The following is a 20,223-nucleotide window of genomic DNA, read 5'->3' as shown; positions in this document are numbered from 1 at the left end:
ACCTACTGGGACCAAATGTTCCAATACCTGAGCCTGTGGAGGGCATTTCCCCATTTAAACTGCCACAGTCTTTGCACATCATTGTTGGGGTTCACATAGTGCTCCTGTTGGATTCACCATCACGCAGCAGGGTGATGCCCCAGTGGAGGCGTGGTTCTGTGACTCAGCATCTCACAAGAGCTCAGTCGAGGTTAGGAAGACATGTAAAATTAGCCCCTGCCAACAAAACTAGGTAGCATCAGCAGCCCAAAGAAGGGCTCTTTTGAGTTCATCTTGGTGAGTGAAATGAGCCTATTAGGTGTCACAAGATGGGGGGTGAGCACAGATGGTTGCGTGTTCTTGAAGCCCCCACCCCTTTGCTTGCCAAGCTCTGGCTGTATCACGTTTATTTACGTGTGTGTTGGGGGAGCATGCCACAGTGTACTCATGTGGGTCAGGGACAGCTTGCAGAAGTCAGTTCTCCTCTTCCATCGCATGGGTCCTGGAGATTGAGCTCAGATCATTGGATTTGGTGAGGGGCACCTTCACCCACTGAGCATCTTGCTGGCCCCCAAGCTCTTGTCTATATGGGTTTACGTTCACAGAGGCTTCAGAGCTACTTGGTGCCTGAAAGGTATCTATCCTTTCTCTTATCAGGAATTCCGCTGGTCACCGTCCAAAGTAAGGATGGCTTACTTGGTTTTCAGTTTAGAATGGCTAAGTGGTGGCTTGCGGGCAGGTGTAGTTATGGTAGTTGGTATCTGGTATCTGGTGCAGGGCAGGGTAATGGCTTTTGATGGAGTCACAATCCTGAGGTGAGTGGGTGGGTCCGTGGGTGGGTCCCTGGGATACTGTTGTTCCTTTTCCCTGTACAGACACTAACATTAGGCTTTTAGGATCCTCATGAAGCTGTGGTGTCATCCAGTCCTCCTGCTGCCTGTCCACGAGGACGCCTGTCTTACTGTGTTAGCCATACTCTGATCTCTCCCTATGTCTCTCGTTTCCTGAAGGAAAAATGTGTTCTTACTTAATCTGTGACCCTAACACTACCATGGAGCACAGGCCCCTTCTCACCAGGATGATTCAGAACTTAGGCAGTGGAGGCTCTACCCTAGCCACTGGACAGTCACATGCAAACTCCTGAGATTTTTTTTTAACCTCAAGTGGTCCCCAACACCTTATTGTATCCATCTTGGATGCATCTGTCACCCAGAGTCTCTCAGTGAGATGGTCATGTCTAGGAGAAAGGTATCAGGATAAAGCTTTTGATGGAGTCATCATCCTTGGGGGGTGGGGGGTGCACTGGGATGGGATTACTAGTCTTTTGGGGTGAAACCATACTACACAGTCACGTGACTGTGACCCAGGCTGTTTGGCTCCATGGTGCACCTGTCTCTGGTCAGAAGGTGGTGAGTGAGCACATCAAGGTTAGCATATGGTGCTCCTAGAATGTGAAATGGGGCAGAAAGACCCTTCTGGGTGTCATGGTATGCAGGGGATTCACGTGTCTCTTGTGGATTGATCCAGAGGACGTTGTAGAAGTTGCCTGGGACTCAAACATCTCTCCAGCATCCCCATGAGGGTTTCACTGCCAGGTTAAAGGAGGGTAGGGAAGAGGCTGAGATAGAACCAAGAAAGAGGACCATATTATGTGGCTCCTAAGACATTTTAAAGAACCCAGAGAGAAAGCTGCCATCATCCCAGAGGAAACGACTGCCAATCGATGCTAAAGGGACAAATGACCAACCTATAAAACAGCTGTTAAAGACTGACAGAAAACAGCCAGCTAGCCAGAGACCATCCCTCAAAGACAGGCTTGAGCTCTGTCTGTACTTGGTATCAAGCTAAAGAGGAAGCATTTTATATGGAGGGCGGGTCTGGAGGCAACTGAACCCCTAATTCAGGTCCAGGCCAACACATGACTCCTTGATTCCTGGATCTTAGGATCTTTGGTTGCAATGGGCTGGACAGCTTAGACAACGACACTTGGGTCGTTTCGGGCAAGGCAACCAATATCAAGATGTTAGGGTTATTTACGGGTGGGCTCACCACTCCTGTGGTGGAGAGAGGATGCTGGTTTGTTTCTTTACTTCTTCAGAATGGTGCTAATCTAGCCCCAGGGCCCCACCCTCATGACCACAGGTGGACATGACCATCCCTGACAACCACCCTCTTGGGATCTGAGGCCTCAGCAGACAAATTCTGATGACTCAAAGCATCCAGTTGTAACAATTCTGACGACTGGAGCATCCAGTTGTAACACAAGCTAGTGTTGCTCTGTGATGGATTAGGACATAATTGAAACAACAACAACAAAAAAAAGGGGTGGATGTGGGGGTGGAGACAGGAGATAGGGCTGAGTCTTCACAGCTGTCATAAACATTTTTAAAACATCAGAAGGTGTCAGGACAACCATGTGAGGGCTTGGCCAGAGATGCTGATGGAGGCTCTTTTGCAGGCGGAAGAGCTTTGGCAGGACAAGGTCCTGAGTAATTTCCAGAAAACAACCAATTACCGCCTGACTCCATTTCATAAATTGAAGTTTGAGTATGTGCAGAGGCCAGAGAACAGCCTTAGCTATCACCATTGAGGTTCCATCTGCTTTGGTTTTATTTTTTGAGACAGGGTCTCTCCTCACTATCGAGGTCCTTGAGTCTTCTTGTTTCCACTTCCCTAGAGCAGAGATTATAAAGCACATGCCACCATGGCTGGAAATTCTGGTGTGGGTTCTGCAGATGAAATTCAGATCTCTATGCTTACAAGGCAATTCCCTTCTGACTGATGGGGCCATCTCTCTCACTCCATGGGCTGAAATAGGTTTACAAATTGGCTTCTCTCCTGTTTTCCAGATTTCTTATCAGGGCCCCTTGCAACTCCCAGCAGCTGTATCATCTCAAGCAGGCCGCTGCCTCTGTCTGCGTTCTCTACAGTGTGTTGTTACCCCAGGGACATATGAATTTGGGAATGAATGAATGAGCCAACCGACCATGTGTCCTTACCTCAAAGCAAAGCAATAACTATTTTCAGTCTTTCCTATCAGCTTAAATCAGCTTCTAGTAAAAAAACAAAAACAAAAACAAACAAACAAACAAACAAAAACATTGAGATATATTTTCTGCCTTCTCTAATCATACCCAGCAATTCTACCTTAAGCTCTGTTGAATAGGTTGGGTCCCATTTCATAGATTAACACACTGAGTTCTAAAGAGGCTATCTGAATGGTGTCACAGCTAGTGAGTGATAGTTTTACATTTGACCTCCAGTCCCTGTCCTCTCCAGCAACCTCCTGGAACAGCTGAACAGTCAAGAAACCCGTCCTACATTGCTATTCCAGAACCCTTGTATAAACATCATGGTTTAAAGGCATGTGGGCACAGAGAGTTGTCGGGACAGAGCCTGCTTTCCCTGCGAGCTGTTGTTGGTAGGGATGGACCTTGCCAGATGCCTGAGAACCCCAGTTGCAGGAGTGTTAATAAGGGGCTCATGATACCTCTGTTCTTTGTTCAGATAAAGTTTTCTCAAACACCCACTTTCTTACAGAGGATAGTGAACTGAGCTTTGTGTCAGGAAGAGGCAACCATGTGATAGCCTCTCCGTTAAGCCCAGACCCAGAATCTCTCTCTCTCAAAAGATTTCTGGTTCCCATAAGGCATTGGATATATCTCAGGTCACCCTGGAGATGACTCCAGGGGCTTCTGCCTGATGTCTTCCGGACTCCACCTTACCGTGGTTGTCTGTCCTCTGTCCACTCATTGTAGTATATAGTAGGTCTATGTGGGGATCAATGGCCTCATCCCATGGGTCCTCCTACAGGGCTTGGCCCGGTTGCTCTCTCAGCTCCTCCCTTCAGCATCAGTGTCTGTCCCCAGGATTCCCTTTCCTGGCCATTCCTGCATGACTGACCCTTCACTTCTGCCCTCTGATGTGTCACTTGCTTATCTGTTCAATCCTTAAGCTTGTCTTTATCTCCCATTTACTGTCTGTCTGATGTTCCTGTTTTCTGCCTCCCCACTGAACTGGCTCTGAGAGTCGGAAAACCACATCTGTCTTCTGCTCTGTGATGTCCTCAGTACCTAGCATGGTGCCCGAGCCACAGTAAGAGATGAAATAGCCCTTCCAAAAAGGAAGCCTGCACTCTGGCTCATTAAGCAGCTGTCACACAGTCCACCAAAGAGCAGTGTCTGTCAGCATTGCCTAGATCTCTGCTGCCTGAATGTGGCCAGTGACCACCGTCACTGGGGGTTGGCTGAAAATGCAGGTTCGTGTCTTTCTTAGGAGCTCTGCTCTGTAGCTGACTCTTCCCAAGATGGTACCCAGTGCACCAAGGTTTGAGTAGCCCAGGCCCCAAAAAGCCTGGGTGTGTTTTTAAGCCATCTTCTGTTCCCATTTTATCCTCTGCTAATACTTGTCCAATGTTCTAGATTTCCTTTTCTTTTCATTATTTTTGGGGGAGGGATAGGTACGTGTGTGTGTGTGGTGAGGGAGGGGAGAGAGACACATAAACCTGACTGTTCATGTCCATGTGGAGACCAGAGGCCAATGCCAGGCATCTTCCTCTGTCAATTTCCATTTCATTTTTCAAGACAAGAGTCTCTCACTGGACTTAATACTGGCTTACTGGCTAGCCTGGCTGGGCAACAAGCCCGGAGAGCCACTATTTCTACCTTCTCAGCCCTAGGATTATGTGCACATGTTCTCATCACTCGGCTTTTTCTTTGCTTTGCCTTGCTTTGCTTTTTTCTTTCTTTTTACGTATTTATTTGTTTGTTTGTTTATTTATTTATTTATTTGAGACAGGCTCATCCAGTGTAGGCCTGACTGGCTTTGAACTTGAAGAGATCCACCCACCTCTGCCTTCCAAGCGCTGGGATTAAAAGGGTGTACCACCATGCCTGGCTGCACTTGGCTTTTGTATGTGGGTGTTGGGGATCTGAACTCAAGTCCTCACACTTGCTGAGCAAGCACTTTACCCACTTTACCCTACTAGAACCCAAATATCTTACATTTCTTCAGACCAGATAGATGATGTATACACACATGAAGACCAGTGTCTGCTGTGGCATGAGCTGTGATCACCTCTCCAGTCAGCTTGAAGTTTGGAAAGGAGTTGTGGACCTGAAGGTCCGTTAATGCGCTTGCCACATGCCCACCTGAGAGGCAGGTTGGAGGCGCCAGGTAGATTTGCTCCTCTTAAATCCAAACCCTGAGGCTAGGACAATAGCTCAGTCAGTTGAATGTTTACCTAGCATGCACAAATCCCTGGGTTCAGTCCTCAGCATCACATAAGCCAGACGTGTAGGACACATCTGTCATCCTAGCACTCAGGAGGTGGAGGCAGGAAGAGTGGGAGTTCAAGGTCATCCTTGGCTAACTTGGGAGTTTGAAGCCGGTGTGAGCTACACCTGACCTTGAAAAAAAAGAAAAAGAAAACAAAACAAAACAAAACAAAACAAAAACAACCAAGCCAGATCCCATGGAAGAGCAGCCTTTTGAACTAGTTCAATCATCCTGTAACTGAGGTCACCTTTCACATCTACATCCCACGTGTGAAATTATCCATGCGATTCATTTTGTCTGCTGGGACACATTTGGGAGAGGCAGGCTCTCAGTACACACCATTATAATGAAGGCTTGGGGGTTCCTAAGGAAGGAAAGTCTGTGTCTATACCTTGAGTCTAGTACCCCTCAAGTGTGTTCTGAATGTGGAATACTTTTTTGTTAGGGAATAAATGGTTCATCACAGATTTATTCTTCAAAGAGTTTGGGTGGAAGTATGAGATGGAAAACCAGGAGCACATAGAAAAGAAAAGAGAAAGAGGAGTTGATGGGGGTGACCAGAGAACTGGAGTCATCATCACTGTCCTTAGGTTCAATGGAACTTGGCTTGGGCCTTCTTCAGTTCCTTTGGGTTTATTAATGAAAATTCGAGAGTCATCTAATTCAATTTGGCCTCTTCCTCCAGGTTCTGCTCTCATAGCCATCATATCTCTGTGCTGAGAACATGAGCTCATTCATGCTAGCGTCATTACATTTTACATTGAAGTCCCAAATTCCTCTTGAAGGTTTAGAGTGTAAAATCCTGAGTAGGTGCATTCTGGATTGAATGGAGTTCTGCTCTCTTTCTATTTAAATAGGATGACAGTATTTAAATAACCTTGTGGCTAATCCTGAGTTTGGAGCCCTTGGGAAGACTCACACTGTTGTGTATCTGGCCATCACATGCTTGGCTTGTGCACTGGCATTGCACACTGGAATGGTCCCATTGACTCCATGTCTTCATCTTTTAGCTGCACAAGGGCTGTTGGGGACTTGTTCTGTTCTCACAGTGTAGTCAGGAGGTGCAGAAGGAATGGTGATGGACTGGGTTTCGAGGAGCTGTAGCAAGGAACAAGAGTGGCATTTTTAACAGCTGGAGCTGTTAAAGGAACCACAGCCTTTGAGAAGAGGTCCCAGAAGGATCCAGGTGGCTGAAGAACTTGATCTCAGCTTTGGCTGAGTTATGAAAGACTGCAGAGGCCAAGTAGTCCCATGGTGGGAAAGAAGTTTGTGTTCACTTCAGAGAGAACAGAGTGGGAGGTTCAGAGAACTGGGGATGGGATGGGGTGGAGCTGGGTTCTTTGTGAGCAGACAGATGAGAAGAAGTACAGGTGCTATGACGAGATACCCTGGAACAAATGGTGCTTGGCGGTTAGTGGACACCTTAGCACTGTGGGCAGCTGGAATCCCTCTTACCCCAGCCTAGAATCCACATCATCATCCACCACAGTCCAATGCTTTCGGTGGGGGAGTGTTCCTCTGTCCTTGAAGATGGTGAGAGACCTGTGAAGAATAAGGAGAGAACGTGTGACTCGGTAGTGTTGATGAAGAGGGTGATGATGGTCATGGTATTAATAGCGATGATGGTGATGATATTGGTGACGATGGTAATGACAGTGGTGAGCATGGTACTGAGAGTGATGGTGATAGTGGTAGTGAGGCTGCTGATAGTAGCATTAGTACCAGGCATGACAATGAACTCCCACAATAACCCTCTAAGCTTTTTTTGCATGTGGGTTCCAGAAAAAACAGTTGGTTAACGCCAACCCATTGAGTCAGTCTCTAGCTTGGTACATGCAACATGTCAGGCCCTTTTCGTATGTTATGGAACATATTGGGGTTCACTTATATGTCCACATGTGATAGAGTTGAGGGCTTGACTTGATACATACTGAAGAGTGAGGGATTTCCCTTGCTCAGATTCAAGTTAGTTGACTATACTAGTTTAAAACCATATTTTGTCTGTCTGGTATTTTATTTGTCTGTGTATATGTGTTCATGTGCACATGTGTGTGGTCACAGGCGGGTGTGGAGGTCAGAGGATAGCCTTGAGTATTGTGAAAGGCCATCTGCCTTGTTTTTGGAGTCAGGGTCCCTCACTGGGCTGAGTCTGACTAATTCATCTAGACTGACTACATAGTGAGCCCCAGGGATCTTCCTGTCTCCACTTCTCCAATGCTGAGATTATAAACACATGTATTTACACTGGGCTTATTTATTCATGTGCTTATTTCTTTGCTTTTAAACATGGGTTCTAGGGATCAGACTCGCCTCTTTACTTACGCTGACATAGCAAACATTTTGCTGACTCAGCAATCTCCCTAGGGGGTTTTTTTTTTTTTTTTTTTTTTGGACTGGCTATTTTTTAAGAGAGAAAGGTGAAGCCAGATACCATATCTTCTCTGTTGATTTTCTTTCCCTGTGATGGAAGCACAGTGTTGGCAACATGGAGCAGGGTGGGTATGAAGGATGAGGCCTGTCTCTTGTCTTGAAGGACTTGACAGGCCAAGAAAGTGCCCTCATTCACTTTCATCATGTTCTCCATCCAGACAGGGGTCATGCTACTTGGCAGGAGGGGAAGAAAGAGACGGGGTGTCATGTAAGTTTCAGTGGCTTCTTAGGAATGACAGCGATGGGACCTTCTATTCTCCTGTCATCCACACGAATCCAGGAAGCGTGCAGAGGCAGCCGAGCTTATGCCTTTTAGAGGGAAGGTGGCCTGCCATCTTAGAAAACATTTATGTAGGGTCACACACTCACTAGCTTACCATCACCTTGTATTTTTTCCCCTCAAGCCCCCATTGGATTCCCAACCAGTAAATGAAGAATCTCTGAGGCTGAGATGGACAGATAGACACCCCGGGAATCGCTAAACAGCACTTGAGGCTCCAGAACAGGCTTTATTATCCCATGCTCTTAAAAACGGAGACCCCGGATGTAAAGAACATAGAACAATACCTGACACTTAGTGGCTCTTCAATCAATACATGTTAAACAAGGCTGGCTCCTCATCAAGGTGTTTGCTTGCAAGCCTGAGTACCTGGTTTCAATCACCTGCATTTTAAAAGCTGGTTATGCTGTGGGAACCTGGCTTTGGGGAGGGGAGACAGATGACTTCCTGGGGCTCATGGAGTAGCCAGCCAAACTTACTCTTGAGTTTAGAACATAAAGTGTGGTACCCAAGGAATGAGAACTGGGGTTATTGTCACACACACACACACACACACACACACACACACACACACACACACGAGGACATGAAAATGTGAAGGTGCTGTGGAGATTTTTCTGCAAGGAGTTTTAACTGCAGTCCTTGCATATTTATGAGAAGTGAGCCCACTGCACCAATTTCCTACATTACCAGCCTTAACCATTCTTTTGCAAGCCGTAAACAATTTTTTCATACAATCCATTTCTATTCTCATGAATGTCAGCTTGCGATTAAGCTGACTCCTGGCTAATTAGCCAAGTGCTATTCTTGGATGAAATTGGATGGCTGCAGTAAGAGCTGACTCATTATTTGAAATATGCTATCTATTTAGGTTCCTGTTTGCGATTTTATTACAGAATTTCTGTCTTCGATAGAACTATGCTGGTATTTTGGAAGAATAATTCACTCACATGTTAGATGTCATCTGACTTCATTTTAGCAAATGCTGTGATCAGAGGCCTCGTACTGGCAAAAAAAGCATCAACGACACAGAGATGCCAGGAGGAATTCAAAGCTAACCTTTGACCCCTGCCTTAGAAATCAGCCTTTTTCCCAGAGGCTTGGAAAGACATGCTTGTGCCTTCCATCATTTTCTTCTCCTTTTAACAGGCTTAAAAGGTAGAATTAACTTCATTTTTTATTTCAGTTTTTCTACATCTGTGTGTTTTATTTTATGCTCAGTTTCCTGTAACTAATATTGAGCCTTTGTCTTGTCCAGGAAGATGGCAAGTCAAGTAGGCTTTTTGCCCCAAGAATATCCCTGTAGATGTTGAAACAGGGGCCTCGGATTGGCTTACTTAAAAGAGTCAAGTGACTCAGTTTCCCTATCTGGAATGGAACTGGTATGTTCTCATGTTCAACTCTGTCCCAGTTGATAAGCCATGTTAGATATTTTGATATATGTCAGTCATCATTACAATATGATACTGGAGTTTTGTTTTGTTTTAAATTGTGGTCCCATGTGTACCTATATTTGAATTCTGAAGTGTCTCTTGCTACAGTCTCAAAACTAAAAAGATAGAAATGGCCCTAGAAAAATGTATTTTGAAATGTTGACTTGGGAAGCTTTGGAGACGCACCTGGTCCTGGTTTTCTTCAGGCAGGTGCTGCTTGAGGTAATCAACAGCTTAGCAGCACATCCCCGGAGCAGCAGCATCCTAAACCTGTGCCTTAGTTTCCTTTCCTGCTGCTGTGGCAAAATTCTCAAACAAATGCCACTTAAGGATGGGTTTATCTTGGCTCAAGGTTTGAGGGCATTGTCTGTCATGCTGTGGGAGTCAAGGCAGTGGAACCTAAAGTAGCTGCCACCATCATGTCTACAACAAGGATCAGAGAGCTATGAATGCATACTGCTCTTTGGCTCTCTTCCTCTACTCACACTCTCCAGGATCTCAGCTAGGGAATGGCACCACCCACAGCGGGCAGGACTTCCCAAATCAATGAATGGAATCAAGGTAATCTCCCAGGCCCATCTCTGAGGTGATTCTAGATTGACCCAAGTTGACACGAGCTATCACAACCAGTGTGTGCCACCCACCAAGGTAGTGGAGAGAAAGGAAGACAAGCTGCATGCCGTCTGGTTACCAGCTGCCGACCTAACATCTCTTGGGTTGTCTGGATGTCGACGAGAACTAAGCCTTGCCTGACATATCCTGAATCAACACAGCTACTTAATCACAGCTTTTGTCTCTATTTTTTTTTCAGAGAAAAATAGCTTTAATTTCTGATTGTTAGCTAAGTCCTTGAAGACAACTGGAACAGCAGACGTCCCAGAAACAGAAAATAACTGCTGTTTGGAATGCCGTCAGGCAAGGAAAACAAACTGAGTGAACTGGTTAAAACCATTTTGGGGGAACTTTGAGTTACTCACACAGGTAGACAGGTGCACACACACCTTTGAAAAGAAGAAGAAACATTAAAATGTGTTCAACTCACCAGCCATCAGGAAAATGCAGATTCTCACTACAGTAAGAGCCCATCCCCCTCCCTGCTTCCCCAGGAAAACAGTAACAACACATGCTGGTGAGGATGAGAACATGGAGTCCTTTTCTACTGCTGAAAAGAATGTAAACCTCTATGGAAATCAGCCTAAAGTAGGGGTTAAGGAAGTGCTACAGTGATTAAGGGCACTGGTGTCTCTTCCAGAGGACCTGGGTTCAATTCCCAGTACTCAGATGGTGGCTCAAAACCATCTGTATCTCCAGTTCTCGGGACCCAGTGGCCTCTTCTGGCCTCTACAAGCTCCAAGCATACACAGTGTCACAGACATACGCGCAGGAGAATACTCACACACACGAAATAAATTTTTTAAAGTAGAATTTGTAAGATATTACCATAATGAACATAAAAAATCCACCCTGAAAATAGACCTACTGTGTAAGCCACTACAACACTCTCAGATATTTTCTCAAAGGATTTCCAAGTCACCACATTGCAGAGACACTTACATATTCATGTTTCCTGCAGTGTTGTTCACAGTAGCTGAAATGTAGAGCCAACCTAGGTGTCGCTCAGCAGAGGAATGAACAAGGAACATGGGGTACATACACACAGTGAAATCCCGTTTAGGCATAAAGAAGAGATAAACTGTGGTGTTTTCAGGAGAGTGGATGCAACTAGAGATGACTGTTATACTGAGCATATTCAGCCAGTCTCAGAAAGATGAGCGTTTTATTTTATTTCATTGTAGATCCTAGATTTCATATAGATGCGTAAAAGCCTGTGAAAGTAAGAACAGACTCTCCAGAGGATTAAAGGGGAACCACAGGTTAGGGGAGGGGAGAAAAGGGAGAGAGAAGGTTCAATATGTAATCTAATCTCCTTATGTGGGTTGGAGAAATAACAGTAGTTAAGAGCCTTGGCTGCTCTTGCAGAGGATCTAGGTTCCTCATAGATGCCTGCAACTCTGGCTCCAGGGGGTGTGATGCCTTTTTTTGGCCTCCTCCTCTGTACATATGCACATAGACACACACACTCACATACACACACGGGCATGCACTCATGCACACATGCTTGCAAACACACAAGTAAGAACAAATCTTCTCTGAAAGTTCTTATGCAACACAGTGTCATGTACAATGAATATATACCAGTTTGGAAAAAAAAATAGTCCCTGGCAGCTATTTTATGCCACTAGCCAGAGTGGGCTGACTTAAAACGTGGGCTCCATGTTCTTCTGGAAGAGCATTTGGTCCCCTTAGGGTAAGCTTGCTTCTGGAACATTTGGGAATCATCTTCAGAGTGTGTGGTGGTTGGGAATGTGATTTCCGTGCACAGGGGCAGATCCCTTGGGGCAGATACACTGGCGAGCCGCGGGCACTGAGTCGTCCACGATGCTGTTGTGTCTGTGGCAGTTGTGCATTCTCCCTGTGGAAGCTTGTTGTTTTCACTCCATGGAACATTCTGAGCTCTTCACTTTCTGTGAGTTTCTTTTCCTAATTTGCAACACGGAGAGCTATAAGTTGTTCCCTTCGTGACTGCATATTAACCCTCTGCGTGTATGCACTAACCTTTGTTTAGCAGGTGGCACTGGGTTAATTACTACACTACAATTAACATCATTTTGCACATCTGAAATATCTTCACAACAAATCCGCCAGTACTTCGTGGTGTCTGGAGAAGATTCCAGCCTTGTGGGGCCCCAGACTGCTGGGGGATGGGAGAGGGGATGACGGAAGACACATTCAGAAACAGGTTAGAAAAATCATTTCAACCTGAAGGGCGTATAAAGATTAGGTGGCAGACCAGCAACAGGGGCTTCAAGATGGGCTTCTTCAGAATTGTGTCTGTGAAAATGGTGTTTGCATGGCCCTGCAAGTGGTGTGAGAAGGTGGTATCAGTGTCACTGGGGACTTTACTCTCATCCTAAACTTGGTAGGAGATTAGGTGAAGGGGAATAATGAGCTGGAGTGGGTTGAGTTTGCTTAGTAAATAAGGTGAAACTAAAAAACAAACAAAACAAAACAACAACAACAACAAAACTGCCAGGAGGCTGGAGGATTTCACTGTGCACAGAGGGTGCTTGTGCCAGGTACTTTAGATGTTATCAGTTACAGCGAGATAGGAAGCCAGGGAATGTGAACTGGAAGGTGAAATGGTCTTACGATTATGGTCTTTTCAAGTCTGTACAGCATGAAAAGTATGAAGTAGGTGGCGCTAAGCTAACGGTCAGGAGGCTGGGGTGATACTCAGCTACAAAATACTCCTCAAGCAAGTATGAGGTCCTGGGTTTGATTTTCAGAAACCATGTGAAAATCTGGGCAGGGAAGCACTCACTTGTAATCCATGTGAAGACAGGAGCAATCTTTGGGCTTACTGGTCTACCAGCCTTGGCTACTTGGTGAGCCCCAGGCCCCAGTGAGAGAGCTTGTCTCAAAAATCAAGGTGGATGTCTCCTGAGGAGCAATACATGAGCTTGAGCTCTGGTTTCCACAGGCATACACGGAAACAGACACACAGGAACCACACACACAGAAATAGACACATACACACACTCACACATACACAAACACACATGTATAGACATGTAGTCACTTGCGTTCATATGCATGCATGTGCGCACGCACACACACACACAAGACATACACACAAAAGTTGAAGGAGTTTTTCTAGGGAGGAATGAGACACAGGAGACTGCCTGAGACAACCTTGGTTGCCTGTTGCAGAGACTGACTCAGGAGAAGAGCTCCTTTAATGCAGGATCAACTGCATGTGTTCTCTTGGTTCTAAGAGCAAAGAGCTTGCCGGGCTGGGGAGACCCACCAAGGAAGCCCAACAGAGGCTAGGAGCAGGTGACTCTGATCATGTAGAGATACCGGATGGCCTTGGTCCTGGAAACTGCAGCATCAGGCCTGTGATGGATCAGAAAGATAGATCCAGAAATGAAGATACCTTCCGGAATCGTCCTTGGGGAAGCTAGAAGAAGAGGTTGTAAACGGTAGTAGTAGAAAAAAGGGAAGTGAACTAGGATTCAAAAATTATTATTATTTTTGTACATGAGTGTTTGTCTACATACCATGAGCATACAGTGCCCATGGAAGTCATAAGAGAGCATCAGATCCCCTGGAACTGGAGTTGCAGAACTGTTGTGAGCCACTGCATGGGTGCCAGGTACCGAACTCAAGACCTCTAGAAGAGCAGCCAGTGTTCATAACAGTTGAGTCATTTCTCCAGCCCCACAGTATTAATTTTTAAATATATAAAATACCAGTAATACATTACTGTGTTAGTCAGATTCTCAGGTAATAATGGGATGATCTGTTCTACTCAATGTTAGAGAAAAACAAAACAAAAATGCTTTACTGAAAAGATAGCATGTGATTCTGAGAAACTGTGCAGACTGGAGAGCAGATGCTGTATCTTCACCTCCAGAAAGGGCACTCAGTCAGCTTGTGGAGGCTCCTTTGGAGAGAACGCCATGGATGGGAGAGAGAGCATAGAGGAGTGAGCTTGCCAATTGGGGACTTTTAAGATAAGGTACCCTCAGGATGCACCTATGGGGTGGAACTGTGTACTATTGGTTTTTTTCATAAGTGTGTTCACTCTTCCATTGCTGATGACATATGTTTACAAACTTCATGTTCTGTGGGCTGGGCTGTTCAGGTATCCTTCTTGGTTCCGTTTTCAGTCCAGGCGACCCAAGGCCAAAGTAGGAGGGGTTCTATAGCTAAAATGGGTGTTTTAGATGGAAGCATTCAGCTTCGTGGTGACATAGGAATGGGGTCCTGTTTCCTGAATGCCCACTCCTGAAGAAGTCAGCCATATCTCCTCTCTCTCACCCTCTGGGGCTGGATGTCTTTTTCTCCTATGATGACTTTGGGTCCACATGCTAATCTAGGATAATGGCCCCAAAACAATGAGATCAGAAACAGCCTTGATCATCTACAATGTCAGCCTTGCCAGGAAAGTGATGTATTCAGAGATGATTGCCATACACTCACCAGCCCTGGACTCTGCAATGATGACAAAGTAGTCTTCAGGTTGTCATGGAAGACAGTGCAGGGCAGGAGTACGTGTTTGGAGGATCACCTTGTCAGGGTCACAGTCAGGCACTGAGAGCCTCAGGTACCTGGAATCTGGTCACCCAGAGTCCAGTAAATGTGGGTACAGGGAGACACCTGAACCTAAGGGATATAAAGTTGGCAAGTGAGGGCAAGAACAGAGTGGGAGAGTGAGGCAGGACCCGGGTGACATTGAGATGGAGCCTACTGACTGCTCTGGAAGGAATGACACCTGTGTTTGATGGTGCAGTTTTGCATATAGGTCATTTCTCCAGGGACGTAGCAGCTTCTTTTCTCAGGCCAAGTGTGAGCACCTTCCTTAGAAGAGGAGGGAATGTATTGTTAAATACACTCTTGGATGCTGGTTTTTTGGTTTTTTGGTTTTTGAGAACTATAAATGAAATCTTTCTGTATTGCATGTCTTAACTGCTGTGCCTTTATAAAATAAGACATTATTGGTTTGAAATTCTGTCTGTAGCCTCTCTGTTAGATGCTGTGATTTTTTTTTTCTGCAGTCTTTCTGTTAATTCAGTTGGATTCTTCATGCTATCAACACGCATGATGTCAACACACTTTTGTTTTCCTCTTCCTATTTCTTTTATGTTGCTTGGGGCTGAATTTTTATTTAGGAGTAGTTTTTTTTTTTTTTACTTGCTTTAAAGGGAACTTTTACACATGACCCAAGATTACAGGTCATTTTATAGATACATATGTATAATTTCCACTTATTAATATGGTGATTGAAAAATTAGTAAATATTTTAAGTTTGTTCGATTATTCATAGGGTACTATTTAGTCAAAACTTCACAAAATTATATTACTTGGGCTTTTGAAAATATAACTTAAGTACTATATTAACACATTTTTATTAAAATTTATAATGATTTTTAAAATGGACCCATACCTGTGCACCACATGAAGACCCCCAGAACTGGACTTATATCCATTGTGAGCTGCCTTGTCCACTCCCTGAACGGAATCTCTTTTCTTCCGCAAGAACAGTGAGTGCTCTTAACACTGAGCCATATCTTCAGCCGCTTAGCATTTTTCTTTTTCTTTTATATAAGGAAACAATATTTCAGGTTTCTTAGACTGTCTTAAGCTTTTTTTTTTTTTTAAATCAAACATGGGGTGCACAATTGCAAACCCAGAACGGGTGAGATGAGGCAGCTTAGCCTGGATTAAGTGAAACCTTGTCTCAACCAGCAAGAAAGTAAGGGGCAAGACTCGTTTTGTCCCCAGATACTGATACATTCCTCTCCTTTTTCTAACTATTATTTCTTTCATTTATTTTTCCTTTGTCCCTCCCCTGAGGCCCAGAATACCAAGCTGATGCTGATGGAGTCTCTCCTTAGAATCCACCCCCCCTTTGGTTGATTTTTTTAAATTCATTTTTAAATTTATTACAATTTACTCACTTTGTATCCCAGCTGTAACCCCCTCCCTCTTCCCCTCCCAAGCCTATCCTCCCCCTCTCATCTCTTCCCATGCCCCTCCCCCAGTCAACTGATAGGGGAGGTCCTCCTCTCCTTCCATCTGACGCTAACCTATCAGGTCTCATCAGGACTGGCTGCATTGTCTTCCTCTGTGGCCTGATAAGGCTGATTCTCCCCCCTCCTCACCCCCATTCTTTAGGGGGAGGTGATCAAAGAGCCAGCCACTGAGTTTATGTCAGAGACAGTCCGTGTTCCCCTTACTAGGGAACCCCTTGGAGACTGAGCTGTTATGTGCTACATCTGTGCAGGGGTTCTAGGTTGTCTCTATGTATGGTCCTTGGTTGGAGTATCAGTCTCAGAAAAGATTCCTGGGCCCAGAGTTTTTGGTTCTGTTGCTCTCCTTATGGAGCTCCTGTCCCCTCCAGGTCTTTCTATAAGATTCCTTCTTTCATAAGATTCCCTGCACTCTGCCCAAAGTTTGGCTATGAGTCTCTGCTTTAATACTCTGCTGGGTAGAGTCTTTCAGAGGCCCTCTGTGGTAGGCTTCATTCCTGTTCCCTGTTTTCTCCCTCTTCTGATGTCTATCCAGTTTGCCTTCTGAATGAGGATTGAGCATCTTACCCAGGGTCCTCCTTCTTTCTTAGCTTCTTTAGGTGTACAGATTTTAGATGATTATCCTATTTTATATGTTCTTATCCTCTGACCTGCTGTTCCTTTCCCCTCCATCCTGGGTCATCCGGGGCTTTCTTTTCTTCCCTTCTGATACTAATGCTTTTCCTTAGACCAGGACCCTTGATCATGACTTGTCATTCTTATAGCTTTATTCTTTACTTTATAATTGCATCTCTCCTGATGCGTGCTTTTAGAATGTACAGTTTCCTGAAGACATTCCCCCTTTTCTCTAGATTTCCAAATTTATTAGTGTGGACCAGCTCACACTCATGTGTTGTTCCTTTAGACGCCCATACAGCTCTTTGCTCACTGTCCTCGCTCAGTTTGAGTTTCATCTTTTATATTTTCTGCTTGTCTGTCCTACATTAGGCTAGCAGGGAGCTTGTTTCTTTTTTATCACTGGCCTTTCTGAAGGATTCATTTTAAAAAACATCTCCCTGGGGACTCTGATCCACTTTCTAGGTGAGCCCCTTGGGGGTCTAAGGAGCACTGGGAAAGACTTCATCTTATTGGTGGGAACTCAGCCTGTCTGTCAGGAGGACTGGCCCTGCTTCTTTGCTTTTACATTCGGCACCCCACCCCCAACCCTTGTGGGCTGCCTTTCAGTTGGTCTTTCAGCATGCCCACGAGTCCCCTTCACTGAGTGAGGATGTGCCAGCCAGCTACAGGGTGGCTTTATTTATAACATGACCCAAGATGTCCCTGAAGACTCTGTGAATTTCCAAGCAACCGGCTTGAGGGCTTTATGTCCTTCCTATTTTAAAAATAAAATATGGCTGGAGTTAGGGCCAAGGATTTCTTCAATCTTACTTAGTCTTCATGGATTTACTGCTATTTCCTGTGACCATTTTTGCTTGTCTTTGAAGATCGGAGCAAGTTTGTTGTCTGTATACTCTGGGAAGCGGTGTAGAGAAATCTATTAACTTTCCTTTATTATCAGGTTCTCCACATCTCTTTCCACTTCTCTTTCCTCCTTTCTGCCTCTTCCCTTCTCTCCTTCCCTCTTTTTCCCCTTCCTCCTCCTACCTTCTCTACTCCCTCTTTTCTTCCTCCTTCCTCCCATTCTCCCCTCCCTTCTCTCGTCTTACCTCCTTTCTGGGATCCCTCCTCTCTCCCTTCCCTTCCTCTCTGTCATCTCTCCCTCCTTCCTGCTGGTTTGTGATCTGTCAGACCTAAAGTGTTGCTCAGTGTTTTCCACTTTCCCTGTGTCTGGCACCTCCTTTTCCCCTTCCCACACTGTTTGCATGCAGGAGCAAGGACACAGCTGGAGTGTGTGGCCCTCCCTGGGCCCTTTTCCCTCATCTGCCCCCATGGGTCTTCTGTGGTTTTCCTTATCTCCATCTTCAGGGGCCTGTCTTCTGGGATCACTGCTGTACACTCAGCCCGGTGTGCTCCTGGCAGAGCTGTATTCTGTCCTTACTTCCCCTTCCTGAACCCTCAGAAGTGACCTTGCTTTGAGCCAGTCCTCTGTTCTTTCATATTTCTGTCAAGGCAACTTGAGGTCCTGTCGCCTCACCTTATCTTTATCTTCTCTCCAGCTCTGAGTGCTCTGGAGGCTATGGATTTCCCAGATGGAGTGAGAGAGAGGTGTTCTCAAGGAAGCAGTGTCAGGGCTATGAGCTGCATGTGCGGGGTCAGTCTGCCCTCAGCCCTCTCCCGAGCGGTCACATTCAGCCTGCAGTTTGGCTGAGAATGTAAGCTGCTGTTTCCTAAATAGAGCCCTGCATTAAATAATAACATTACATTAAATAAGAGGTCGGGGCCATCAGTCAGAGTCGCGTTAGCAGAAATAATTACATTCTGCACATTTTCTCAGGCTAACTCCTGAGGCCTCGTCCTGCTGTAGAGTTCATTGTTGAGCCTTGAGTGACCTCCAGAGAGAGCCCCCTGCCTAGTGCCTGTTGTTGGGTGTGTGCTATCTAGGTTAGCATGGATTGGAGCAGTGGGAGGAAGTTTCGAAGCAATGGTGCCAGGCTGCTGACCAGTTAGTTGTAGCAGAACTTCAATTGACTTTTATTGTCAACTTGATACAGCCTGCAATAACCTGGGAAGAGAGTCTTAATGAGGGACTGTCTAGATTGGGTTGGCCTGTGAGTGTATTTGGGGGTGGTTATCTTCACTAAGTTGATTGATGCTGGAAGACCCAGTCCACCCTGGGTGGCACCATTCCCTACCCTGAGGAATCTCATACCGTGTAAGAGTGAAGTAATGGAATTGAGCATAAGCAAGCAATCGAGTGAGCATGCAGTTATTCATTTATTCATTTCTCTCTCCTTTGGACTGTAGACATAACATGGCCAGCTGTTCAAAGTTCCTGCCTTCACTTCTCCACAATGAGGATCCAGACTCTGAAACTGTAGGCTAATTTGCTGTTTTTGTCAGAGTAATTTTATCACAGCAACAGAAGTGAAACCAGGCTGCTTAAATGCAGCTATTGTCATCTGACTCTGCCCAGCCCAAGTCAGTAGGTCCAGCTTGCTCCCTTTCCTGACCTGCAAGTTGTTTGCAGGCAGATTTCCATGGGAGCCCGCAGACAGATTTGCATCATCAGCAACCACTTCCTCTCTGAACAATATGAATACACAGTGTGAAAGCCAACCCCAGAAGTAGTGTGTGAGAGCACTGTGGGAGAGGTCCTGGTCAGGGGCTGTCATGGAGAGTGGCTCTTGGGGACTTTAACATGGTGGAGTTGGTAGAGAACCTGTTTGCCTGAGTTCATGGAATGACTGAAGTGTGCAGGGACATTTTTGAATGAAATTTGAAAGAACAGTCCCCAAGGGGAACCATGCCGGTCAGATGGCAGCAGAAGGCAGAACAGGGTTGGGGGAATCTGGCAAATGGGGGCTAACCTGCTTCCGGAGACACGGGCAACTGGTTCAGCATTGCAGCTGTATGAGGACATCTGAATAGGTGTCCAGGTATCTGAGCCTTTCAGTTCTCTGGGGACACAGAAAAGGGACTCAGAAAACGTGAACAGGGGCTGAGGATGCAGCTCCTCTGGGCGAGGGCTCTCCCTGTAGGCCCATGCCCTGGATTCCACCTTGTGGCTCTGTATGAAGTAGGTATGGCCCTGCATGCCTGTCATCCAGGGACACAGGCCCATCACACTTTGTATGATGAACTCAGATGCTCCTGAGGAAAATGACGATCAGAAGGCTCGGGTGAGTGGACACAGGCCTAGAATTCCAGCTGTCAGGGCCTGAGGCAGAAAGATGGACAAACACAGGCTGGTCTGAGCTACATAAGGAAAGCCTGTCTCAAAAACAAATGAATGTATGGCTGGAGAAACAGCTTGAGAGAAGAGCACTGGCTGCTCTTGCAGAGGACCAGGTTCAGTTCATAACACCCCGGTGATGGCACAAAACTATCTGTAACTGTAGTTCCAGAGGATCTGACACCCTCATCTGGCCTCTGTGAACATCAGACTTATATGCAGGCCAAACACTCATATAGATTAGATAGATTAGGTAGATAGATAGGTAGATAGATAGAGAGATAGATAGATAGATAGATAGATAGATAGATAGATAGATAATAGATAGATAGACAGACAGAAGATAGATAGATAGATAGATAGATAGATAGATAGATAGATAGATAGATAGATAGA

At 45.6% G+C, this 20,223-nt stretch overlaps 1 protein-coding gene across 1 annotated transcript in view; it reads left to right on the top strand.

Annotated features, from left to right (window-relative positions):
* Nucleotides 1-20,223, top strand: part of Tmem132d (transmembrane protein 132D) — a 611,289-nt gene that overhangs the window by 53,759 nt on the left and 537,307 nt on the right. The window lies entirely within an intron of this gene.

The sequence above is a fragment of the Psammomys obesus genome, unplaced genomic scaffold (genome assembly GCF_907164565.1).
Source record: "Psammomys obesus unplaced genomic scaffold, mPsaObe1.curated_primary_1811, whole genome shotgun sequence".
Classification (NCBI taxonomy): Eukaryota; Metazoa; Chordata; class Mammalia; order Rodentia; family Muridae; genus Psammomys; species Psammomys obesus.
The sequence above is the reverse complement of the archived record's forward strand: the minus strand, read 5'-3'. Positions and strand labels throughout refer to the sequence as shown.